This window comes from Geotrypetes seraphini, chromosome 8 (genome assembly GCF_902459505.1).
Source record: "Geotrypetes seraphini chromosome 8, aGeoSer1.1, whole genome shotgun sequence".
Classification (NCBI taxonomy): Eukaryota; Metazoa; Chordata; class Amphibia; order Gymnophiona; family Dermophiidae; genus Geotrypetes; species Geotrypetes seraphini.
The window spans coordinates 151,926,734-151,953,315 of record NC_047091.1 but is presented as its reverse complement, the minus strand read 5'-3'; the positions used below and the strand labels follow the sequence as shown (position 1 = coordinate 151,953,315).

The 26,582-nt window shown below is 43.9% G+C and overlaps 1 protein-coding gene across 3 annotated transcripts in view; it reads right to left on the bottom strand.

Annotated features, from left to right (window-relative positions):
* CCDC92 (coiled-coil domain containing 92) overlaps positions 1-26,116 on the bottom strand; it is an 86,816-nt gene extending 60,700 nt beyond the window's left edge. The window contains exons 1-3 of one of the 3 annotated variants that reach the window (XM_033956160.1): positions 25,951-26,116; positions 25,086-25,149; positions 4,742-4,800 (exon numbers count right to left, since the gene is read on the bottom strand). The gene's annotated coding sequence lies outside the window, so the exon portion shown is untranslated. Of the gene's footprint in view, positions 1-4,741; positions 4,801-22,723; positions 22,776-25,085; positions 25,150-25,950 lie in introns of those variants that run through there. The other 2 variants (XM_033956161.1, XM_033956162.1) reach the window with 2 other exon arrangements.
* Between the last annotated feature and the right edge of the window lie 466 nt (positions 26,117-26,582).

Below are 26,582 nucleotides of genomic sequence, written 5' to 3'. Positions count from 1 at the left end.
GCCTAAGTCAACCGCACCTATTCTCAGCCCATAACCATGCCTACTTTTTAACACTGGATTCGGGCTCCAGTAGTGGCGCAGAAGATCTTAGACTTAGATCAAAGTCTCCGGTTTTTTTACCTCGGGGAGGGAGGGGCAGACAACGGAGGCAAAGGGGAAATCGCCCTACCAACAGGGGACCCAACAGAGCACAATATTCCGACCCAAATCAGACGTCTCGACCACAGACGAGGTCATCGGGCCCGACCAACCAATAGTGTATAACTTATCCGGGGTTTCCTTATCCCCGGACCAATTAGGGGTATTAAACAAGGGACTATCTTTCGTTCCATCATGTCGTTATGACCCCTTTACCACCCGGAGCAATATTGAACGTTTCATACGATCTCTCCAGATTAGACTGTTTTTTCATAAACAGCCACACATCACGGATCAGTCTATACTTAGAGCCCCTTCCAAGTGGGTCCCTCCAGGCCCATTAGATCCGGCCCTTCACACTTTTCGTGAACTAATTCTTAAAGATCTAGATAACTTGGAAAAATCTCTGAGTAATACACATAGTTATTCTAATCTCACCAAAAGTGAACGGGCTGCTCTTATGTCTCTTAGCCATAATGACCGGTGTGTGATTAAGTCTGCTGATAAAGGCGGCTCGATTGTCATTTTGAATGATCAACAATATGTTACAGAGATCAATAAACACTTATCAAACACTCGATTTTACTCTACTCTTTCAGGTGATCCCACAGATTCCCTCATTTCCACTATCGCACAGATAGTGGATAAAGCATATGATGAGGGTCAACTCACCAAGGCGGAAACTAAATTTCTCAAACTAACATCTCCCCGTCGCCCCACCTTTTATATCGTCCCCAAGGTCCACAAGAAGGTCTGTCCTCCTCCAGGCAGACCCATCGTGTCCCTCCGGGGCACGGTTCTGGAGCCCCTATCCAAATTCATAGATTGGTTTCTCAAACCGTTAGTAACCCGTGCACCTTCTTATCTCAAAGACACTACTCATTTCCTTACATGTATTTCTCAGTTGACAGATATTCAAGATTCGCACATACTTGTTACCATGGACCTTGAGTCCCTTTACTCTAACATACCTCAGTCAGCTGCTCTCGAACTCATTTCCAGAACATTCATGCAGGATGTTCATCATGACAGGATTAGGGCAGATTTTCTTATTCAGTTAACACAACTAGTACTAAACCATAACTATTTTCAGTTTGACCAGCAATTTTTCCTCCAGACACACGGGGTTGCAATGGGCACAGCCGCTGCCCCCAGCATTGCCAACCTGTATGTTTCTCGGTTCGAGGAACGTTATTTATATTCCTCAGCCTGGTATACATACATCAAAGTATGGTACAGGTTCATAGACGATGTTTTTTGCATCTGGACAGGACCTATAGAACTATTAACTCATTTCGTTGACTGGTTAAACTCATTGGACTCCAATCTGAGATTCACTATGGAGTCCAATTTATCCCATATATCTTTTTTGGATGTATGGGTCACTAAGTCAGAACACACTCTGACCACCACAGTGTACAGAAAATCTGTTGAAGTTAACAACTACCTCAGTTACACTAGTTGTCATCCCACAAAACTAAAACAGTCTTTACCGGTCAGCCAGTTCCTCCGTGTTCGTAGGATTTGTTCTGACATCAAAGAGTTTCGTTTTCAAGCGAGGAAACTTTACGCCAGATTTAAGGAGAGAGGGTACCCTCATAATGTTCTACAGAACGCTTACACTAGGGCCCTTTTCGCTAATAGGGAACTCCTCCTCTCGGCGACTCCTACTCAAGAAGCGGAGGGCACCACATGCATATTGACTTTTTCTAATCATGCTGCCCGGGTGGCCCTGAGCATCCGGAAACATTGGCCTATTCTTCAGCTTCACCCGGTCTTCCAAGATTTTCCCCGTATAGCGTATTCCCGGGCTAAGAACTTAGGAGATTACCTGGTTCATTCTAGGTACAGCAAGAACAGGGGCTTTACTATGCGGGAAGGCCGCCATTCCAGATGCAGTGACACTTGTGACATTTGTCACACCACCATTCAGGGCAATCAGTGGCAACATCCTCACACTGGCAGATTATACACTCTAAAGTCAGACACTACTTGTAAATCCATGTGGGCTATTTATGTTATCATCTGCCCCTGCACCATGATTTATGTGGGTCGCACACAGAGAACTGTCAGAACCCGATTGATAGAACATCGGTCACGAATTAATACTCAATCATTGAATTCTCCTATGGTCCCTCATTGTATCCAGCATGGCCATACTTTCCGTGACCTACGCTGGTTCATTATCGAATGTCTGTTTGCTGACTATTTGGGTAACAAAACTAAGTGGTTACAGAGAAGAGAACAATACTGGATTTTTGAATTACAGACCCTGACTCCTAAAGGACACAACGATTACATAGAATGGCAACTTACATACTAGCCCCCTTTTTTGCGATCTGTTTTTTGCTTAATTTTTCTTCACACACATAGTACAATCCCATTTGTATCTTGTGTGGGACTTACTTTGTTGATACGTTGTCATTTTTTACTCTTTTTGGTATTCAGGGAATTTCCACTCCTTCCCTCAAGAAATTGGTCATCTGACTTTTTCACCCAATAATACTGGTGGCTGCAGTTTAAATCTGGAGGCGTTTTCCTCTGTTAGGTGCCATTTTCTGCCTTACTTTCCAAGCCACGCCGGAGGAATCACCAGTCTTATTACAGTCCAGTTGTTCCTGAGGAAGGGGGTGTGCACCCCCGAAACGGAGTCCCGTTGGACGGATGATGTCACACATCGGCTGGCTGTTCTACAGTTTAAAGAAGCTAAGTACTTCCACTTATTGACTGGCTTGGTTCTGATTTGGACAGATTTGGACACTTTCCTTCCTTGTTTGGCCCCCCTGGCAAGGAGTAGAGACAAGAATTTCTTAACCTCATAGTGTGTTTTTTTGATTTCTAGAATCTTTTTTCACACGTAGCACTTTTTGGGGGTGCACTTGATTTATTCTCACTTACAGGAAGAACCCGGGGATGTTTCACAGTTTACACTCTTTCTGAGTGTTAGCCGGTGACAGCCTTTCCCTTAGTGGGTGGCTGTGTTACTGAGGGTTCTCCTGTTTCACACTATGTGTAATTTGCCGATTAACTTAGATTGAGGTTTTTTCTTGTCTCTCCCCCTTGTCAGTTGGTTTTCTTGGGGTTGGGGAGGTTTTGCAGTAGTTACTTTTTAACACAGGCATCATTAGGCATCCCTAGGCATTGGATGGCACCTCCACTTAGGCATCACTAAGCATCTTAAGAGTTTGATGCTGAACTCTTAAATTGCTTAATTTTAATTTTTTTTTTTTTTGATTGGCTGAAAACTGGCATGGTCAATCACCACGCTGATTAAGACAATTAAAAAAATTAAGTTTGGCACAGATCCCAAACTTAGGCATTGCTAGGCGGCTGTGAATAGAGCACCTAGTGACAACTAAATAGGGTGCCGTTTATAGAATATGGCTATAAGGGCTCATGTGCTAATCAGTTGCTAAACAATATGTGGCAATGAACCTGAACTAACTGATCAGTGCAGAATATACTCACTCTACCCCTGACACATCCCTACCATTAAAAAATGTTATTTTTTAGTGAATGGGTAGCACGCACATATCCTGAAATTACTGCCTCAGCAAGCCCCACAGTACTCCATGCATTAGTGTTCACCACAGCTCTCCCGGAGGCTGTCATAGGGGATTCAAGACAAAGTTAGACAAGTTCCTACTGTACGCTGGTAGAGCTAGTCTCAGTTAGGGCACTGGTCTCTGACCTAAAGGGCCGCCGTGTGAGCGGACTGCAGGGCATGATGGACCATTGGTCTGACCTAGCAGCGGCATCTCTTATGTTCTTATGAAAGGCCCATAATTGTCCTGAAAAGGTGCAAATATGGTTTTTGAAGCATAAATAATAAGAGTGGTCAATACAGAGGCATAGTAAATAGCCTGAATTATGTGAAAAACATTCTAGATCTGTGATCTTTATACAGATGTTACATATAATTATATCACAATTCGTTAAGTATACAGGTCAAATAAAGGTGCATCTTAAATCTTTTTGATGTAATTTCAGACTGCCCAGAGCACTTGCAAGGGTATTTTGTAAGGCCTGCAAGCCAATTTTCAACCACTGCCTACTTCACCAGTGCCAAGGAAATGTCTCACTGGGTTTCATGCAAGGCACTGCAGTGAAGATTTGTCTGTCCCTGATGTCTGAATGAATAGGTTCAAACCAGCCTTAACTAGCTTGATACAACTCTTATCTAAACGTCCATATATGCTAAAAGTTTTCTCCCATTTTGTGTTTCTAGGAAAATGCTTAGCACAAACAACTTCTAATTAGTGTACCTAGTCAGATGGATGTTTGGTTTCTCTGTTTATAAATAGGTATAATTAGTCTTGCACATGTACTTCTGATAAATATTTCTCAGCAAGTAATTATGTATCACCTGCATTATACTCAGAATTCAAACCAGAACAGTCTGTTAAGTATTCATATTTATCCTTCATCTAAAATGCAAAAATAGTTTCTCTATTTATCATGCACAATTTGTTCTTCCTATCCCAAGTTCATTTTTGTTAAATTTATATCACCTCATGCAGCCCCACAAAGATTCAAATGAACAGTTGTTATTTATAGGAAATCCAGACATCCACCAATATGTTATAGCTGCTTTTTTTATTACCTCGTTCAAGGAGCAGAAAATAAATCTTAATAACTGAAGCCGTGCATTTGTGACCATCTCTGGGGAAAAAACAAAAAATGTTTTAATGAATTCTGTTAGAGCAAACAATTTGTAATACAACAATCCAAACCCTATCCTTTATGTGAAAAAAAATTAAGATACAGAAGTTCAAACATGTAGCTTTTTCAAGCTGCTTATGGATCCATGACAATTATCTACATTTTGAACCAGGGTAGCTTTGATTTAAATCACTAGTAAGAAGACTTGATTCAAATCATGCCCATGACATTATGAATGGATTAATGGAATTCATTTACCCAAAAATTTAAACATTGCATGAATATACAGCCTAGTGTTATATAATTAAAAAATAATCATTATTTCATGATGAATAACTTTTGGACTACAATGTATCTTAAATAGAAAACTATCTTTAGATTGATTTTTTCCTCATAAAAGCATTTTATTTAAAAAAAATCCAATTTAAATCAAAATATCCAATTTTTAAATATTTTTTATTTTAAAAAAATCATTGATTTTTATCCATCCTGTTTGAATCAACTACTTTGGTCACCTTTTCCCAGAGATGGTCACACTTTACTTTGGGCTCCTTTTACGAAGGCGCGATAGCGGTTTTAACCCGCGTAATAGTGTGCGCTAAACCGCCGGCTGCGCTAGCCACTACTGCCTCCTTTTGAGCAGGCGGTAGCTTCTTGGCTAGCGCAGGGGTTAACACGTGATGAAAAGTCATGCGCGTTAAATCTGCTAACACGCCTTCATAAAAGGAACCCTTTATTTAAAAAAAGGTAAAGCACGTTTGCCCTGTGATTTTCACCCCATAATATTTGGCAACATATCATAAGTCCAGTGCATTACACAATGCTGAGAGTGTCAAACCTAACAACAGTATCCTTAGATTAACAGAAATGGACCAAACAGTCCCGCCCACCCATGCTGTCAAACAAATATGAAATCAGAGGCTGCTTTACCAGAATACTACATTGTTCACATGTAACTTCACGGAAACTGAAATCAGAGACTGTAATACCATCATCACTGGATGCTGTATTCAATACAATACAGCTCTAATGCACCAATTCTCTTAACACTTGGCTCTTTTATTATGTGTTGTTCATGCTTCCAGATCTTCACCTGTTTTTGAAGTCATTGTCCCAGCCTGCTCTCTGCTTTCCTCTCTCTTTTTCTTGCCCTTATCATATCTTCAGTATCAGATTAGCCAATTTGGCCATCAAAATGTCTGTGTGCATGGCCAGCAAATCACATTTTCCCCTTGCTCAGGGGATCTATCATCTGCATCTTTCACCTAAAAACATGTCCTTCAAAATCAACTTCAGAAATGTTTCTAACACTTCACCTTTCAAATGTCTGCATCTTCTTTCAGTTTCCTTTCTATAATTCCATGTCTACACTCAGTAGTATTTATCTTGAAATCTAAGTTCATCGAAGGAAAACTCTTTACAGTCCCCCCAAAAAAACATTTTGTATCCCAGCGTCTTTAAATAGGAAGCAACAAACAAAGAAATAGAAAAGCATTCCCAGTTAAAAAGATGCCCAACTACAAAACATTTAGAAAAAAATTGAAAACCATACTATTCAAGACATTTGTCAAATGATCTAACCAAACCGTATCGACCCTTCTCAGATCCCGACGCATACTATAGCTATCAACCTTGTAATCTCCCTGGGAATGCCCAGGCTAATTTCTTGTTGTAAACCCCCTAGAACTGAAAGGTATTGGCGGGATAGAAGACATCAATGTAATGTAATGATTCACTAAGAGGGGCATATTCATAACTTTAAAATGTCCAAAAACCTGCCTAAGTCGACACTTGGACGTCCTAATAGCAGGGACGTCCAAGTGCCGATAAAGCACAGTTACTTACCGTAACAGGTGTTATCCAGGGACAGCAGGCAGATATTCTTGACTGATGGGTGACGGCACCGACGGAGCCCCGGTACGGACAATTTTAGAATGATTGCACTCTATGAACTTGGAAAGTTTTAGCAGGCCGCACCGCGCACGCGCGAGTGCCTTCCCGCCCGACGGAGGCGCACGGTCCCCAGTTAGGATAAGCCAGCTAAGAAGCCAACCCGGGGAGGTGGGTGGGACGCAAGAATATCTGCCTGCTGTCCCTGGATAACACCTGTTACGGTAAGTAACTGTGCTTTATCCCAGGACAAGCAGGCAGCATATTCTTGACTGATGGGTGACCTCCAAGCTAACAAAAAGAGGGATGGTGGGAAGGTTGGCCATTAGGAAAACAAATTTTGTAAAACAGATTGGCCGAAGTGTCCATCCCGTCTGGAGAAAGCATCCAGACAATAATGAGATGTAAAAGTATGAACTGAGGACCAAGTAGCAGCCTTGCAGATTTCCTCAATAGGCGTGGAGCGGAGGAAAGCTACAGATGCTGCCATAGCTCGAACTCTATGGGCCGTGACAGAACCTTCCAGTGTCAGTCCGGTCTGAGCATAACAGAAAGAAATGCACGCTGCCAGCCAATTAGACAACGTACGTTTAGAAACAGGACGTCCCAATTTATTCGGATCAAAGGACAGAAAAAGTTGGGTAGCTGATCTGTGGGGCTTAGTACGCTCTAAATAATAAGCTAGAGCCCGCTTACAGTCCAAAATATGCAGAGCCTGTTCTCCAGAATGAGAGTGAGGTTTCGGAAAGAAGACAGGCAAAACAATGGATTGGTTGAGATGGAATTCAGAGACAACCTTAGGGAGAAACTTTGGATGTGTACGCAGAACCACCTTGTCATGATGAAAGACTGTAAAAGGTGGATCCGCAACTAGTGCATGTAGCTCACTGACCCTCCTGGCAGAGGTAAGAGCAATAAGGAAAAGTACCTTCCAAGTGAGAAACTTGAAAGGAGCGGTAGCCAAAGGTTCAAAAGGAGGCTTCATTAAGGCGGAAAGAACCACACTGAGATCCCAGATTACCGGAGGGGCTTTGAGAGGTGGTTTCACATTGAAAAGACCCCGCATGAATCTGGACACCAAGGGATGAGCCAAGAGAAGTTTTCCATGAACTGGCTCATGAAAAGCAGCAATAGCACTGAGGTGGACTCTGATGGAAGTAGACTTGAGGCCAGAGTCAGACAAAGAAAGAAGATAATCCAATAAGGCCTCCACTGCAAGGGAAGTGGGATCATGATGATGAAGAAGACACCAGGAAGAAAACCGTGTCCACTTCTGATGGTAACATTGCAGAGTGGCCGGTTTCCTGGAGGCATCCAGAATGGAACGAACGGGCTGAGACAAAAGAGTATCATGAGAAGTCAGCCCGAGAGAAACCAAGTTGTCAGGTGCAGAGACGGAAGGTTGGGATGCAAAAGGGTCTCCTGATGTTGCGTAAGCAGAGAAGGAAACAGTGGAAGAAGGAAAGGCTCCCTGGAACTGAGTTGAAGTAGAAGGGAGAACCAATGTTGCCTGGGCCACCGTGGAGCAATCAGAATCATGGTGGCTTGTTCCCTCTTGAGCTTGAACAAGGTTCGTAACATGAGAGGCAGAGGAGGGAAAGCGTACAGGAACAGATTGGACCAATCGAGGAGAAAGGCATCCGCTGCCAGACGGTGAGGAGAGTAGAGTCTGGAGCAGAATAGGGGCAGCTGGTGATTGTGAGGAGCTGCAAAGAGGTCTATCTGAGGAGTGCCCCACTGAGCGAAGATGGACTGTAGCGTTAAAGGATCGAGTGTCCACTCGTGAGGTTGGAGAATTCTGCTGAGCTTGTCTGCTAAGGAATTCTGTTCTCCCTGAATGTAGATAGCTTTCAGGAATAGTTGGTGATTTGTGACCCAAGCCCAAATCTTCTGGGCTTCCTGGCACAAGAGGCGAGAGCCTGTCCCACCCTGCTTGTTGATGTAGTACATCGCAACTTGATTGTCTGTGCACAGCAGGAGGACCTGAGGAAAGAGAAGATGTTGGAAGGCCTTGAGGGCATAAAACATTGCTCTGAGTTCCAGGAAATTGATGTGATGTTTCATTTCCTGGGCTGTCCAAAGTCCTTGAGTTTGGAATTCGTTCAAATGAGCTCCCCAAGCATAAGGGGAGGCGTCGGTGGTGATGACAAGTTGATGAGGAGGTAGATGAAACAGAAGACCTCTGGAGAGATTTGAGGATATCAACCACCATTGTAGAGACTGACGAAGAGATGATGTCACAGATATGTGTCGTGAGCAAGGATCCGTCGCTTGGGACCACTGGGTAGCTAGGGTCCATTGAGGAGTGCGCAGGTGAAGACGTGCGAGGGGTGTGACATGAACTGTGGAGGCCATGTGACCCAAGAGTATCATCATTTGCTTGGCAGAGATGGAACGTTGTGGAAGCACCTGCTGACATAGAGATTGAAGCGTTTGAAGACGGTTGGACGGCAGGAATGCTCTCATGAGGACTGTGTCCAGCACCGCTCCAATGAATTGAAGTCTCTGAGTGGGAATGAGATGAGATTTGGGTAGATTGATCTCGAACCCCAGAAGCTGTAGAAACAGGATGGTTTGGTTGGTGGCCAGGAGCACTGTTTGAGATGAATTGGCCTTGATTAACCAATCGTCCAGATAAGGAAAGACTTGAAGGTGGTGAGAGCGTAGAAAGGCGGCCACCACAATCAGACATTTGGTGAACACTCTTGGAGAGGAGGCAAGACCGAAGGGTAGCACCTTGTATTGGTAATGACAATGATTGATCATGAAGCGGAGGTACTGCCTGGAGGCCAGATTGACCGGAATGTGAGTGTATGCTTCTTTGAGATCGAGGGAGCATAGCCAGTCGCTTTGATGAAGAAGAAGATAAAGAGTTGCCAGAGAAAGCATCTTGAATTTCTCCTTGACCAAGCATTTGTTGAGATCGCGAAGATCTAGGATAGGTCTGAGAGCCCCTGTTTTTTTGGGGACCAGAAAATAACGGGAGTAGAATCCCTGCCCCTTCTGATCTAGAGGAACTTCCTCTATGACGTTCAGGAGGAGGAGGGATTGAACCTCCTGAAGAAGGAGAGAAGACTGAGAGGTGTTCAAAGCAGACTCTCTTGGCAGACTTTGTGCAGGACGTGTCTGAAAGTTGAGAGAGTAGCCGTGGCGGATGATGTTGAGGACCCACTGATCCGATGTGATGTTCTCCCAACGGCTGGTGAAACAAGACAGACGTCCTCCTATGGGTCGAGGGAGATTGGCAGATGGTGGAATACTGGCTATGCTTTGGAGAACCACGTCAAAAGGGTTGGGTAGACTTTTGTGGTGGAGGAGGCTTCACCTGTTGCTGCTGGGCTGGCCGAGGTGGTTGTCGCTGTTGCTGACGCTGACGTCTAGGCTGTTGAGTAGCCGGTGGTAAGGGACGGGCAGCATAGCGGCGCTGGTAGGCAGATTGTTGACGAAAAGGCCGAGCAGGTGGAGTCTTTTTCTTAGTCTTCAGGAGAGTATCCCACCGAATCTCATGGGCAGACAGCTTTTGTGTAGTGGAATCCATGGACTCTCCGAAGAGCTCATCACCCAAGCAGGGAGCATTTGCTAGGCGGTCCTGATGATTTACATCGAGCTCTGAGACTCTGAGCCATGCCAACCGACGCATGGCAACAGACATAGCCGTGGCCCTAGAAGTCAATTCAAAAGTGTCATAAATTGACCGAACTAGGAACTTGCGTAACTGGAGAAGGGAGGAAGAATAGGCATGAAATGCAGATTTCTTGCGGTCAGGGAGGTACTTTTCAAAAGCAGCCATGTTTTGAATGAGGTGCTTTAAATAAAATGAAAAATGAAAAGCGTAGTTCCCTGACCTATTGGCTAACATGGCATTCTGATATAAACGTTTGCCAAATTTGTCCATGGCTTTTCCTTCTCTGCCAGGAGGGACTGAGGCATACACACTAGCTCCCGCTGATTTCTTAAGTGTGGATTCTACCAAAAGAGACTCATGCGGGAGCTGAGGTTTGTCAAAACCAGGAATAGGGATAACCTTGTATAAGGAGTCCAATTTACGAGGAGCTCCTGGTACAGTCAGGGGAGTCTCTAAATTTTTATAGAAAGTCTCTCATAAGATGTCATGGAGAGGGAGTTTGAGAAATTCCCTTGGAGGCTGGTCAAAATCCAGAGCATCAAGGAATGCCTTGGATTTCTTCAACTCAGCCTCTAAGGGAATAGAAAGAGATTCACACATCTCTTTTAAGAAAGAAGTAAAAGATGTGGAATCATGTTTAGAAGAGGGATCAACAACAAGTTGATCCTCTTCATCAGAGGAACACTCACCTTCAGACAGAAAGGGGTCTTCAGAATCACCCCACAAATCAGGGTCCCGAATCTGAGAGCCACGATCTCGAGACTCCGGCGTGGAGGGTTCCAGGTGTCGGGTTTTGTGCGCCGACTTACCCGACCTCATAGATACGGTACCAGGAGACGTGACCTGCTGCGTTGGTACCGAGGTCTGCACCGCCTGGTGTTGAGCTCTCGGTTCCGGTGCTAAGATTGGCATCGAAGTCGAGGAGGTAGTGTGACCCGGTACCGACAAAGTGGATGCCGATAAAAGAGGGCGCTCCACTGTCGGTACCGGTGGCTCAGACCGGACCGGGACTGGAAGACTCGGTGTCAAAAGTGCGGGAAGGAGTTGTTGCAACTGCTCCTTAAGTTGCACTTGCAGGACAGCAGCAATCCGCTCGTCCAGCGAAGGCACCGGTACCGCTTTTTTCTTCTGCGGTACCTGTGGTGCCGCTCTACGCTCCGAGGATGAGGACCCCGATGTCGAGGGGCTCACCTCAATAGGAGCGGAGCGCTTCTGTGGACGCCTCGAGGTCGGCAGGACTGGACTCGCTGCTACTGAGACCGGAGGACGCTCCAACGGGGAAGGCTTCCTAGCCGGCTTACCTGTAGGGTGCGACGCCGGCGCGGTATCGCGCGGTGTCGACGAAGTAGGTGCCGACTGAGATGGGGCCGATGTCGGTGCCGGTGCTGCGGAATCAGACATCTCGGCGCCGAATAACAACCGCTGTTGGATCTGGCGATTTTTTAGAGTTCTCTTCTTTAAAGTCGCACAGCGGGTGCAGGTGGACGCTCGATGGTCAGGACCAAGACACTGCAGACACCAGTTGTGCAGGTCTGTCAGTGAAATTGGTCGAGCGCACCACTGGCACTTTTTAAATCCGGGTTGAGGGGGCATGAAAGTGAAAACAGCTTCTGCCAAATCGAAGGCCGAGGCCTCGATGATGGCAACAGGCCCCGCCGGGGCGAAGCGAAAGAAATGAAGAAAAAAATGAAAGTTTTTTTTTTTTTTTTTAACTAAAGAAAAGAAGAGAAATAAAGAAAACTTTATTTCCAAAAGGGGTTTACGCGAGCGGGAAGGGCGATTACAAAAAACTCTTTCAACGGCCGTTGAAAGAAACGCGTCTTCTTAGCTCCGTGGAAACTAAGAAACTGGGGACCGCGCGCCTCCGTCGGGCAGGAAGGCACTCGCGCGTGCGCGGTGCGGCCTGCTAGAACTTTCCAAGTTCTTAGAGTGCAATCACTCTAAAATTGTCCGTACCGGGGCTCCGTCGGTGCCGTCACCCATCAGTCAAGAATATGCTGCCTGCTTGTCCTGGGATAACAAACTTTCTGGATGTTCAACAGCACTCCTAAGCTGCTGTGCGTCCAGAGCTCAAAGAGGCATGTTGGGAGACATTTTATGCGTGGGAATCAGGCAAGCTTCCACCTAGACAGCCTGAAGCAATAGCCAAAGCTTTTCTAGGACATCCTAGATGGAAACTTACACGCCAGGACTTAGACCACAGTAAAACAGGTCTAAGTGTCCCAAAGGTGACCAAACTGACAAGATGACCACTGGAGGGTTTAAGGCATGACTCCCCTAGTGGTCATGACCCCCTCTCACCACCAAGATGGGGGGGGGGGGGAAAAGCAGCACATTGAGGGCTTGCCTTAAGCCAGTGTTCCTCAACCACCGGTCCATGGACCAGTGCTGGTCCACAGAAATTTTATGCCGGTCCACAGGGCCGGCACGTCCATCGGGCAGAAGACACTGTTCTTCAGGCGCCAGTCCATGGTGTGATCACGCGGCGTCTTCGGGACGGCTCCCTGAGTGCTGCAGTGCACAAAGCCGTGGGAAAAGGCTCCTACACCTGAACCAGAAGCCTTCTCTCTGACGTCGCAACGTCAGAGGGAAGGCTTTCAGATGAGGCGTGAGAGAAGCCACTGTCCATAGCTTTGTGCAATGTAGCACTCAGGGAGCCGGCCCAAAGACGCCAAGTTGATCGCACCATGGATCGGCCCGAAGATAACACTGGGGGCAGGCCAGAAGGCAAGGCATAGCATGGAGGGAGAGAGACAAAAACGGTAGGGGGGAATGCTTTTATTTTTTTATTTAGTGATTGATTTACATCTGCTGTCTGTTCAGGAAGAAATGCATTTGTTTCTTTTCTTCTGGGTTGTACTGCTTGCAGAGTCTTGCATCTTAGGGTTTATTTGTAAATATTAGTACTTTTATTTTTGGTCCTGCATTTGCATGGGGTTATCTGTTTTCTGGTAGGAATGAATGTTGAATAGCATACTAAACTAAACTAAACCTTAGGTTTGTATACCGCGCCATCTCCACAAGTGTAGAGCTCAGCATGGTTTACAGGGTTAGGTTGAAAAGGAGCTACAATGAAGGGTTATAGGAAAGGAGCTAGGAAGATAAAGAGGGACAGGGAACCAAAAAGCGGGAAGTGTTAGATTTTTGAAAAGAGCCAAGTTTTCAGGTGTTTGCGGAAGGATTGGAGGGAACTTGAAACTCTGAGCGGGGATGTGAGGTTATTCCAGAGTTCTGTGGTTCTAAAGGGGAGGGATGTTCCTAGTTTTCCTACGCGGGATATACCTTTTGTAGAGGGGAATGATAGTTTCAGTTTTTGGGAGAATCTAGTGGAATTAGGGTTAGAGGAATTCCAGAAGAGTGGGATAACGGGAGGGAGGATGCCATGTAGGATCTTGAAGGCTAAACAGGCACATTTAAAGAGGACTCTGGAGTGAACTGGGAGCCAGTGAAGTTTGGACAGGAGTGGGGAGACGTGGTCGAACTTGCCTTTTGCAAAAATAAGCTTGGCCGCGGCGTTCTGGATTAGCTGAAGTCTATGGAGTTTTTTTTAAGTTAGGTTTAAATAGATGGAGTTGCAATAATCCAGTCTAGAGAGGATGGTGGATTGCTTTGTGTATTTTAATTTTGTGGTTAACCATTATGTATTGTTAATATGATTATATTGTGTGTGTGTGTATATATATATATATATATATATATATATATATGTAAAATGAATGGAAAAAATGGTGTTACAATTAGTACTATTATGGGGGCGTGGTCTGGGGCAGATATTGGGTGGAGATGGGCACAATTTAGCCCAGTGTTCTTCAACTGCCAGTCCGCAGATCAGTGCCGGTCCACAAAATAATTATTTTATTTCCACCGGTCCACAGGTGTCAAAAGATTGAAGAACACTGCCTTAAGCTGATTGCAGCAGAGGAATCCCCATCAGCTGAGCTGGTTTCCGGGATTCCTGCCAGCTCAGCTAATTGGGATTCACCCTGACAGGATCAGCTGAGCTGAGGAGCCCTACACTCCTCCCTCCCAACATCCTCCTGACATTCCAGACTCCCTGCAGATGAACCTCTGCCCATTGAAAGAGAAGCTGAGTCTCTAGGCATAATGGGATGCTACTGGTGTCCCCTTGCCGGTTGACGTAAGCTACTGCTGTCGTATTGGCCAAGAAGATTCTGACTGCCTTGCCTTCCAGTGACTGTTCCAGGGTCTGTAACATCAGAAGAATACTCGGAGTTCCAAGCAATTTTTCTGGGATAGGGCCCAACAGCTCTAGACTAGACGCCTGTTGTAATGGCCTCCCCAACCCAGGAGGATATGTGAAGTGGCATGCCCTATGAGAGGGAAGTTCTACCACTACCACAGGCTGTTACATGCCTCTGTCTTCCACAGAAGTAGCTACTAAAATGAGTCTGACTAAGGAGACCAGTGGGATAGGAGAGAGTCCTGAAGGGGCCTCATGTGCACCTTCACCCAAGGCACCATCTCTATGGTTACTGCCAGAGGTAATACCATGCCATAGGAGCTGGCCTCAATAGGAGATCTGATATCTGTTTCATGAACATCTGTCTGCTTGGCTCTGGAAGAAAGACATGGCCCGCTGCCATATCAAAACAGACTCCCAGGTACTCTAGCTGTTGGGTCGGCTCCAAATGATTCTTGAAATTGACTATCCATCCCAAGTCCTGTAGCAGCTTAACTACCTGCTTTACCACTTATTTGCCTTCCTATCTGGACAGAACTCTGATCAGCCAATCATCCAAATATGGGAGCACCTAAATCCCCACCTTGCAGAGATTAGCCATCACATGTACTTGTACCACCACCACCACTCTGGTAAAGGTGCATGGCACCATTGTTAGTCCAAAAGGTAGAGCGGAGAACTGGAAATGCTGTTCCAGAACATGGAACCTTAAGTACTTCCAGTGAGCTGGAAAGATGGGTATGTGAAGATAAGCCTCCATCAAATCTAGGGAGGCCAGGAATTCCCCTGGTGCTACTGCTGCAATGACTGAGCAGACAGTCTCCATCCGGAACGGAGGCACTTTTAGTGATGCATTGACCGACTTGAGATCCTTTGCCTAATTTTCCATCCAGGATGGGCTCTATGGCTCAAATATCCAGAAGCCTCTTTACCAATGAATGGTCTCTGAAGGCTCTTTCCAGCCAACTGGCTGGGGAATCTACAAAAAGGTCCAGATGAGGGAAACAGAACTCAATCTTGTAATCCTCTTGAACAACCTCCAGCAACCAGCATTCTGCAGGAGCAGAAACACACCTTGGAATCTCTATAGGTAGAAAATCTATGTGTAAGGGAGAAAATGATAGTGATAGGAGTGTACTACTGTCTGCCTGACCAGGATGAACGGACAGATGCTGAAATGCTACCAGAAATTAGGGAGGCTAACAAACTGGATAACAAAGTAGTAATGGGTGATTTCAACTATCCTGATATTGACTGGTTAAATGTTATCATCAGGACATGCTAAACAGATAAAATTCCTTGATGAAATCAAGAACTGCTTTATGGAGCAGCTTGTTCAGGAACTGACAAGAGGCAGCAATTTTAGATCTAGTTCTTAGTGGAGTGCATGAATTGGTGAGGAAGGTAATGGTGCTGGGGCCGCTTGATAACAGTGATCATAACATGATCAGATTTGATATAATTCTTGAAATAAGTTTACACAGGAAATCCAATACAACAGCATTTAACTTTAAAAAAGGAGACCATGATAACATGAGGAGATGGTAAAAAAGACACTTAAAGGTGCAGCTGCAAAGATCAATAACATGCATTAGGCATGGATGTTATTTAAAAATACCATCCTAGAAGCCCAGACTAAATATATTCCATGTATTAAAAAAGAAGGAAGGAAGACCAAATGGCAGCCAGTGTGGTTAATGAGTGAGGTGAAGGAAGCTATTAGAGCTAAAAGAGAATCCTTCAGAAAGAGGAAGAAGGAGCTGACTGAAAATAATTGTAAACAGCACAAGGAATGTCAAATCAAATGCAAGGCACTAATAAGGAAGAAGAAAAGAGATCTTGAAAAGAAGATTGCACTGGAAGCAAAAACACACAGTAAAAACTTTTTTAGGTATATTAAAAGGAAGAAGCAGGGAAGAGAATCAGTTAGACTGCTAGATGATCGAGGAATAAAACGAGATCTCAGGGAAGACAAGACCATAGCGGAGAGATTAAATTACTTCTTTGCTTCGGTCTTCACTGAGGAAGACGTGGGGCAGTTGCCAGTGCCAGAAATTGTATTCAATTCTGATGAATCTGAGAAACTCATACAAATCTCTGTAACACTGGGTCAATTTGAGAAATTGAACAGTAGCAAATCACCTGGACTGGGTGGTATACATCCCAGAGTGCTGATAGAATTGAAAAATGAACTTGAAGAGCTATTGTTAGTAATTTGTAATTTTTCTTTAAAAATCAGCATAGTACCAGAAAATTGGAGAGTGGCCAATGTGATGCCAGAGGTGATCTGGGAAATTAAAGACCGGCGAGTCTGAGGTCGGTGCCGGGTAAAACGGTAGAGACTATTATAAACAACAAAATGACAGGAAATATACGTAAGCATGGATTCATGAGAGAAAGCCAACATGGTTTTAGTCAAGGGAAATCTTGCCTCACCAATCTACTGCATTGCTTTGAAGGGATGAATGAACATGTAGATAAAGGTGAACTGGTTGATATTGTGTATTTGGATTTTCAAAAGGCATTTGACAAAGTACCTCATGAAAGACTTCTGAGGAAATTGGAAAGTCATGGAATAAGAGGTAATGTCATTTTATAGATTAAGAACTGGTTGAAAGAGAAAACAGGGAGTGGGTTTAAATGGTCAATATTCTCAATGGAGAAGGGTAAATAGTGAGGTTCTCCAGGGGTATGTGCTCCAGGGATATGGTCTGCTGCTTTTTAATGGATCAATGATCTAGAGACAGGAATAACTAGCAAGATAATTAAATTTGTTGATGACAAAGTTATTAAATTACAAGAGGATTGTGAAAAATTGCAAGAGGATTTTGTGAGAATACTGGGCATCAAAATGGCAAGTGCAAAGTGATGCATGTGGGCAAGAGGAACCCAAAGTATAGCTACATGATGCTGGGTTCTATGTTAGAAATCACTGCCCAGGAAAAGGATCTAGGTGTTATTGTTGAAGATATGTTGAAATCCTCAGCTCAATGTGCGGCGGCAGCAGCTAAGAAAGCAAATAGAGAACCAGACTCTGCCACAGAGGATGCAGCTCCCTGGGACAATAATGGCCTAGAATCAGACCTCCAATCATCTGTCATTCTCCGACTGGATATCCTGTTCTGGGTCTGATTCTGGTTGGAGAGTGACCTGAGGGAATATCACCACTACGCCTGTAGCAGATGCCAGAGGGCCCCGAAAATTGAAATAGGCACATGAAATCTGGGGTAAAGCCCTGCACTGGTGGCACAAAAGACCCCTGAAGAAGTTCCCTGTGTGTCCTCTTGGGCTCCGTGGCACTGAAACGCCTGTGTTTTTCCAACTCACTTTCGGAGAACTCTGGAAATGACCTCTCTCCCTGAAAACAAGCCTTCTGCAGATCCCCAGTCCAAGAAGACTCAGAGGAGGCTGAGCCCATGATTCCCGCCCCACCTTGCGTGCCTCGCGGAACACAGACGCTCCTTGGCCATCAATTCAGCACAATCCTGGCATGATATAGGAGCAGAAAGGCCTCAGAGGTCCATCTCTGTTTATTTGAAGCACAATTGAGGGGTTTTGAGGCAGATAGAAACTTTAAAAATAAAATTGGGAAATCCAAGATAGCCACTGCACAACAATCCTGGTGCAAAAAATGGCCCAGGGAGAAAAATGAAAGGTCAATAAACATCAAAAAGGACTTTCCAGAGGTGGGGGACCCTATCCCTGGCCCCAGGAAACTTCAAAACCTTAGAATTTAGACACCCCCCCCCCCAATTTCCCCATAGGCTGCAATATCTCACAGTGCTATGTGGTGCCAGCTTACTTCAGCTCAGAACTGCAGCTGGAAAACTGGACAAGAGCTCTATCCCCTCAAGTCCTCTCTTTCCAGCCCAGTAGACCGGAATGGAATCAAACAGCCTGTGCTCAAGTTTCTGATGAATCAGGGATACGAGTTAGCTACATGGGGGATTGAACCCTGAGATTCAAAAATATTAAAGCAGGCTGGCTACACAAGTGTCCACAAAGGTTGATTCTGCTAGCAGCAGACTTCTGCCCAGTGAGTCCATGTTCTCTCTCAGGCAGAGGTCCCAAACTAATGGGAACTCCAGGCATCAAACCTCAAACTTTGGATGTAAGAACTCCCTCCCCCCCCCAAAAAAAAAAATAGAAACTGCAGAGCAGAGCAGAAAGACACCTTCTCAACTTGCTTTCAGAAGAAAAACTGAGGAGGCAGAAGGCGGAGTTGAAAGATGTGTGACATCCTTCTGCAAACAACTTGCGGGTTCAGATTAATAACCTTAGCATTCAGGACTACTAGACACATTGCACTAGAAATAGTATTTTCTCTGTGGGTAAATAAGAACAATCTAAATGTGAGGTGGCATCATTGCATGTCATCATATATGGGCACTGCACTTGCACTGGCAGAAAAAGCCTACATAGCTCTTCATGCATACACAGTATGCACTGTACAGGGAGCTGCAGGTGAGGCCCTCTCTGTCTTTTTTCTTCCATGGACTGTATCCAGCTTGCAGGTGTCTTCATTTCTACTCAGTCATGCTGCTCTCTTGGTTATAAGATTTTTCCAGTTTTCCTCTCTCTCTCTTTCCTTCTCATCCCCTCTCCAAAGGACACTAAAAATATTTTCCCTTTTAACATGGCACAGATCACCTTCTTCTCCACAGCAGATAAAAGTTCTTAGGATTTAAAAGATGTGCTCGCTGCCTGCAGGACTAAAATGTCCATTACAGATATATTTGGCGAGTACATTTGCTGCCTTTAGTACAGAACATAATGAAGTTATTAGTCATAACATATCCTCAGATATGCCCTTTAGGACCAGTAAGCAGCAGAGAGTAAGTATCTCTTTTAAATAAACATCTCCCATTGCCTTTCAAAGTCCAAGGCCCCTAAGGATCCTCCAAAAGGCCTGCCATTGCTTTTAAGAACTCCTGCTCTCTAGACACTCATTCATAGAAAAAAGGCAGGGAGAATGAAGAGCCTGCCTCTGGGTCTGAACTTGGGATTTCAAAATCAGCGCTTGATTGCCCCAAAGCTGAAACAAACTAAGGAAATATGCACATCAAAGAAAGCCATGCTTTCACTTGGCCTTAGGATCCAGTTTGCATTGATCATGCCACTGATGTTGACTGATCCCACTGACACCAGGCCAGCTCTTACTGATCTGACATTGATGTGAACCAAGATGCTGAGGCAAACCTTGTAAATACTGAGAGAACCTCCATTTGTGCTAATTATGACCATTCTGTCAACAAAACGTCTGTTGATGTCAAACATACTCAATGCAAACATTTCTGCGACCTCCACTGGCACCAAAAGAGGACCTATTCTCATTAGTATCCACATGCTTGCTTTAACGAAGACTTCAGGATGCCTCCTCTCCCCCTCATTACCTATCACTTCACCTTTCAAATGCTGCCAGATCTGTGTCTCCTCTACATTAAAAAAAGTATTGATTAAAAGACAAAATAAGAACATAAGAATTGTCATACAGAGACAGACCAAAGTTCCATCAAGCTTTAAAAGATGGAACTTACTAAAAACAATTCAAAGCAGATGAAACCTAAAATCAGTAAGGTGAAATTATTGATATGGGTTACCCTTAAGATAGGTTATTTTACCACAAGTTAGCACAGGGTCTCATTACATAAATGAGTGGTAGTTTGTACCACAGATAAGCAGATTAAATGTATTACCCTTTATTATTAAATATATAGAGAACAATATTTTTGCAGTTGAAGCATTGCTTTATGGATAAAAACAGACCGTCATTAATAAAGACATGCAGCAGTCTTTTACAAAGACATGCAGCTGAGTGCAGCGCTGCAAATGCTCTGATGCCCATTCAATTACTATGGGTGTTGGAGCATTTAATGTGTAAGCTCGTGCTGCTGGCTTTAGTATGTGCTCTCCTAATATGGGGAAAATTCTATATATTGTGCTCCCCCAAATCAGTGCAGAAACCTCCTCACCCACAGCGCTATTCTATAAATCATGCCTAGTTAGATATGGTTCATATAATAGCACTTAGCATCGGGACTTGTGACTATATTAAGGTGTGAAATATAACTTAGGCAGTAATCAAACTATCATCTGTGATTTCTCAATAACTCTGTATTAAATCACAGATTAAATCCATTAACTAGTGTACTTTGTTAAGATAGTGCTCAGACCCACAACCCTGTATTTATTCAAGTGAAATGAACTGAACATGGGCTGCCCTCAGACCATCTTAAGTTTCATGGCTTCTCTGCTATAGGATTTTAAATATGGGGTTTTGACATGGTTATTTCCATACTTGGGCCTGCCTGTCACGTGACCAGTACTGCACCCGCCATAAAGAGCAGATAAGTATTACTGTTTGTCTGCTTTGTTTTATTAGATCTAGGCGGTAAGACATTGATAGTGCGATGATGGTCTGAGGGCAACCCATGTTCAGTTCATTTCACTTGAATAAATACAGGGTTGTGGGTCTGAGCACTATCTTAAAAAGTTCACTAGTTAATGGATTTAATCTGTGATTTAATAGAGAGTTATATTAAGGTGTGACCATTTACGCCAACTAAAATCTGGTATAAATCCCCATGCCTAACTCAGGTGCAGATCAGGCATATTTTACAACAGTGCCAGTAAATTTGCAGAACACCCACAACCTGTCCATGCCCCTCACATGACCACACCTCCTTTTCAGTTCCATGCACTAATGATGCATGCATAAATTCTAATTAGTGCTGATAATTTCTTGTTAGTGGCCAATTATCAGTGCTGATTGGCTCATTAATGAAGTTGCATCTGCAAATTGGGTGCATGTCCAAATTTATGCGCACAACTCAAAGCGCCATATATAAAACCTGGGTAAACTTATGTGTGCATAGCTTGTACATATGCAATTTAGTGGACTGGGTGACATATTCCTGGGGTTTGAGGAGGTGTTAGCATTTAGGAAGCATTACCTAGGTCTGAGGAAGGGTTAGCATTTATGCATTGACTGTAGAAAATTAGCACTTCTGTGCATAAATTAACTTGACAAGAGAAGGTATACATGTAAGAGAATAAATTCTATGGAGTAATTTTCAAAACAGAAGTACATACAGTATATATTTTCACTTTGAAAATTTGCCAATATCCATTCAGAGTAAAATATTTGTTCTTTACACAGGTATTCCATTATAAAATGACCCCATGAGCCTCAACTGTCATAGTATAGCGCAGGAAAAAGCTTGACTTCTAATTCTTATAAGCCTAGTCTTTAAATGAAAGTCACCTTCTTAAGAAATCCCATAAATAGATCAAGCCATGGTCATGCAATACCTCAAAAGTCAACACAGTGGTTTTAAACATAATCCTGTAATTGGATAGGCAACCAATAAATGCCTTATTGCACTGGATTAATAGAGCAGGTAAATGCATTTATTTAGATATATTTATTGCAGTTTATAAACATATAAGAATATCATGTAAAAAGCAAACAAAGAACACACTAGAAAAATTGCAAATCCAATTCATCGTGTAATAAAGCAAATAGCAATGTCTTATTTTAGAAGTTCCCTTTCCAGAATGCTGAAGACAAACAATAAAACAGAAATAATGATAAAAACAGATGTACAGCCTAACTAGGTTTCACTTTACAGCATAAATGTACAAAAACATTATATTCAAGTATCGATGCCAGCCACTTTGGGCTACATTTATTAAAGTGCATTACTGCATTAATATGTGTTATTTACCACTTGTTCCATTTCCACAATGGGGCACACAGGAATATTTATTTGCATGAAACATGGGAAATATAAATGACATTCCTAAGTTGTTTCATATTGCTTCGAATCCAAAACGAAAGGATAAAACCCAATATTTCAGGAGGGGGGGGCTCCTAGTATCATGTTGTTAATTTTTAGACTTCTTCCCACTGTTAATAGTTGTCAGAAGCCAGCCCCAAACCAGTGGCTCTTTGGTTTGGAAGCACCTGCCTTCCAGGAGGAGCTATTCTGTCTCTTGGGAGTCTGGCTCTAGCAAGCCCATTCCTAGCTTTATCTGGTATTTCCCTCCTGCCTCTGGGCTTGTTCCTGTGGTGTCAGTCTTGTTTTCCTCCAGCTGTGCATTGGTTCCTTTTATGCCTTGCTTCGTCAAGATCTTTCTGTTCAATAATCCTTTGTTTTAATCTTTTGTGTAGGATATACTTCTTGGAAGTACAATGATAAACTTACCTTGAGTTGGGTGCTGCTCTTAGGGGAGTGCGGATTGTCGCTGGGAATTTGGACTGTGATCTGGGGGTGGAGGGGGAGGAAGGGAAGAGGTTTGGAATGGTTTGCCACAAACTGATCTTTTTGTGAGTAGTTGCAGTAGCTATCTCTTAAATAAAAAGATTGTCCTGAAACAAAAAATGAATAAAAACAAAAACAAATAAAAAAATGTATAAAATGAAATGGAATCAATTTTACCTGTTTGCCTGCATACCCCTAATAATAATGCATGTTAATGTAGTAGCACACTTTAGTAAATCTAACCCTCTGTGAAGAAGCACAAAACCCTGCAAAAATAATCACTCTCAACCTGCATAACAAACCTGCCATATTAAAATAGCACTCACTCCTAGGGCTGAAACAGCATCAGTCTTTCCCAAGGGGCCCTTTTACTAAAGTTTAGCAAGCACTAACGAAATTAGCGAGCACTAAATGCTAAGAAGTTCATACATATAAACTGGGCTTCTTAACATTCAGCAAGCACTAAACTTTAGAACAGCCCTTAAGAAAGGCGGCACTACAAATATTGCACTATTGATAAAAGGATAAATATTCTATGTACATATAACTATGTCCTCTCCAGCACTGGATTCATAGCTATAGTATAAGACCGAGGAAGCCTCACCTGCCATCCATGCAAGGCCTAATAATGCAGGGTGTGTGAAAAGCTCTCTAGTCTTTTCCAGCCAGTACTAGGACAATGTTCATATATGGTTCTGTGGAATTGTTATTTTGCTGTCCATATGGAACAAGGGCTTTCCAAACCTGTCCTGGAGACCCCACAGCCAGTCAGATTTTTTGGCTCTCTGTAATGAACTTGCATGCACTGGTGAATCAGAAGATGCAAATTTATCTCAAGCATATTCACTGTGGATACCCTGAAGATCTGCCTGGCTGTGAGGCTCCCAGTACAGGTTTGAAAAGCCCTGCTTTATATGACGTTCACTTTGCTTTCTTTGTTGCATCCATAATTGTATATTTAGGCACCTCATATGCACGTGGATCATTAGAATACTGGCATAAATGTGAATGTGTGCACCTACTTGCATAAATGCCAATATGAAATCTAAGTGCTATAAATATATGCATATCTGCGATTGTGGACAGTTTGTAAGAGGGTGTGCACATTGGGGCAATATTACATGCATATCTTTGGAATACAGGTGAATAAACATATAGCAGCTCTATAGCTTGCTTATGCATTTATTTTCCTTTACAGAGTATCTGACAATCAGGCATCTGTTTATAAAATTACCCCCAAGGTTTATATATATAATATGAATAAATTTGTGCTTCTAAACTGCCTTTAGCTCAAGGTGGTTTACAACCTTTTTCAAGTACAATATATTTACAATTTGCTTTACAAGCACACAACCTCAGAATATTTAGATCTAGAGAAACACAGAAGCCTAAAAGCATTTTTCTTGGAACTGGGCATAACATGAGCTTCGGTAATGTGATTATTCTGAGCTAGCAGAAGTAAATTCTCAAGAGGAAACATAAATTAGCTCAACAGAAATGAACATTGGGTGGGATTCTTCAGTCAGCAGTAAAAAAAAAAAAAATTACTTAAAAAAAAAAAGAGAATAAATAATTTTACATCCTGTTCCAGACTGGTCAGTTCACATAGTTTAATTACAATTGTGTACAAAGCACACAAATATAGACAAAATCATAAAACCCACCTCCATGTATCACATTTCTTCAAGAGGCAAGTACTACTTATTTCTAATCACCCAAAACGTGAAATCAAACCAAATTACAACTGTATTGCATAATTTAAAAGCATCAAATACTCACCCTACTGTACCCTGAAAACTGAAGGAATCTGGAAAGAGCAACTGTAATATTCCTTATTGACATATCATCATTAAAAAAATAATCATAATGAGACAGTATTGCTCTTATTCCTTCCCTACTACAACACGAATGGAACGTTTTAGCCCAAGAAGCCACATGAAAACAAAGGAAGAGGACAGGCTGATAGTGCACCTGCAATGCGGATCAGAGAATCCTCCAACCCGATCCCACCCAGATCCCTCCGATACTCTCCAGTATCGCATCCCTGGACCACTTACTCAAGGAGCTGTGTCTGCAGGCTTTTACTAAGATATAACAGGTTGTGAAAGTGATCCTTCAGCACACTAAGCATCCTTGCCCTTTGTACTGCAGCTTCTTGGGATTTTAGCGAACGGGCTGTTGTACATTGCCAACACCCCTCCGCTTTCATTCCTTCGGGAAGCAAGTCGTGCATCATCCTGGCTAGGACACAGGATGAAGAGAAGAACGGCTTAGAGACAGAAACAAAGAACAATTGGCTGCTCACTTGTTCTAGGTGGGTCGTCTGAGGACTTCTGCTCTGCGTCTGCTTTGGAGGCGGCTGGTTATCTCTGCGGGATGAAGTGTGGCATGTCAGCAGCGGGTCTCTCTAATACCGTCTCCTCTTCAGCAGCAGATCTCCCTGCCTCTCTTTGTCCTATCACCAGCAGCAATCCAACCTCCCTCCTCTCACTCAGCAACAAGTCCCCCAAGACTTCCCCCGTCCCTTTCAAGAAAGTTTTCACTTTTTGCTTTACTGCCTCAACAACTCTACGCCCCCCCCCTTTTTTTTGCCCCTTATAGATCTTCTCCAGCACTTTTACCCAATAGCAGATTTCCTCCTACCCTACTTTTTAACCCCAGCAGCAGAACCCTCTCCTGCTCTTTTTGCAATTTTTTTTTAAATCCAAGCAGGTCTCCCCCTTCCCTTTTCCCCCAGCAGGTGCACTAGATCTCTTCACACTTTTACAAATATTTGCCCCAATATCAGGTCTCCTCCTTCCCCTCTTCTTTTGACACAGAAGGAGCAGTATAATCACCTTTCAATACACACCTTTTATTTTTTTTTATTGGTCCCAGCAGCAGCTTTCACCTCCCTCCCCTTTTTATTACTAGTCCCAACAGCAGCTCACCTCCCGCCCCTCCCCCTTTTCTTTTACCCTAGCAGCAGTAGTGTAACTTCTCCCTCTCTCTCCCCCCCCCCCCCCACCTTTTTTTATTTTTTTTTTTTGCCCCCTCAGCAGCAGATCTCCCTCCTCAGCCACACTCAAGAGGTCAGCCCGCCCGCGCCCGCTCTCATCTCCCTGAGCTACCGGCCACAATAAACCGGTGCATGCTGGGCCGGCGGCCGGGCGCCTCTTCGCTCGCTTTACCGCGTTTCGGCCATTCTGTGCCGGGGACGGCAGAGCCGTCTGCCTGTTGCCGCGTGCCTCTCTCCCCACCCCCCTCCCCACGGCCGCCCGGGGAGGGCTGTTTCTTCCGTTTGTTTATGCTGAAATCGTTGACGTTTCCTCGCTGAGCGCGCAGGCGCACGGCTCAGGTGCAGTTCCCTGTTGCCATGGGAACGAGGTCACAGCGCGCAGCCTGAGTGGGAGGGGAGGAGCCACGCGAGAAGGGGCGGGGCATACAGAGATGGCATTTCGAGAGGTGAAACGCTCCAGATTAGTGCGGGAGTATGTGCAGAGGAGGGATAAAGGTGCAAGGTGGTGGTTCAGATCAACCCCTTCCCAGGGACAGTGGAACATATTTTGGGATGGAGGGGTCATAAATAAACCCTTCTATAGCCTCGATCCAAGCTCTCTTGGTGCTTTGCTGGGGCCATGTGGCCCACATCATTCTGCCTGTGGCCTCTTCCTTCCTGTGGTTTGGATGGAGACAAATGGATAACCAGCAAAAGTGGATAGGGGAAGGGGTGCAGGGTTGGTTTTCCTTAAAAAGCTGATCATGCAAAGGGTAATTTTATAACAGAGGCCTACTTACTTGTACTGCCAACCTAGGCAACATC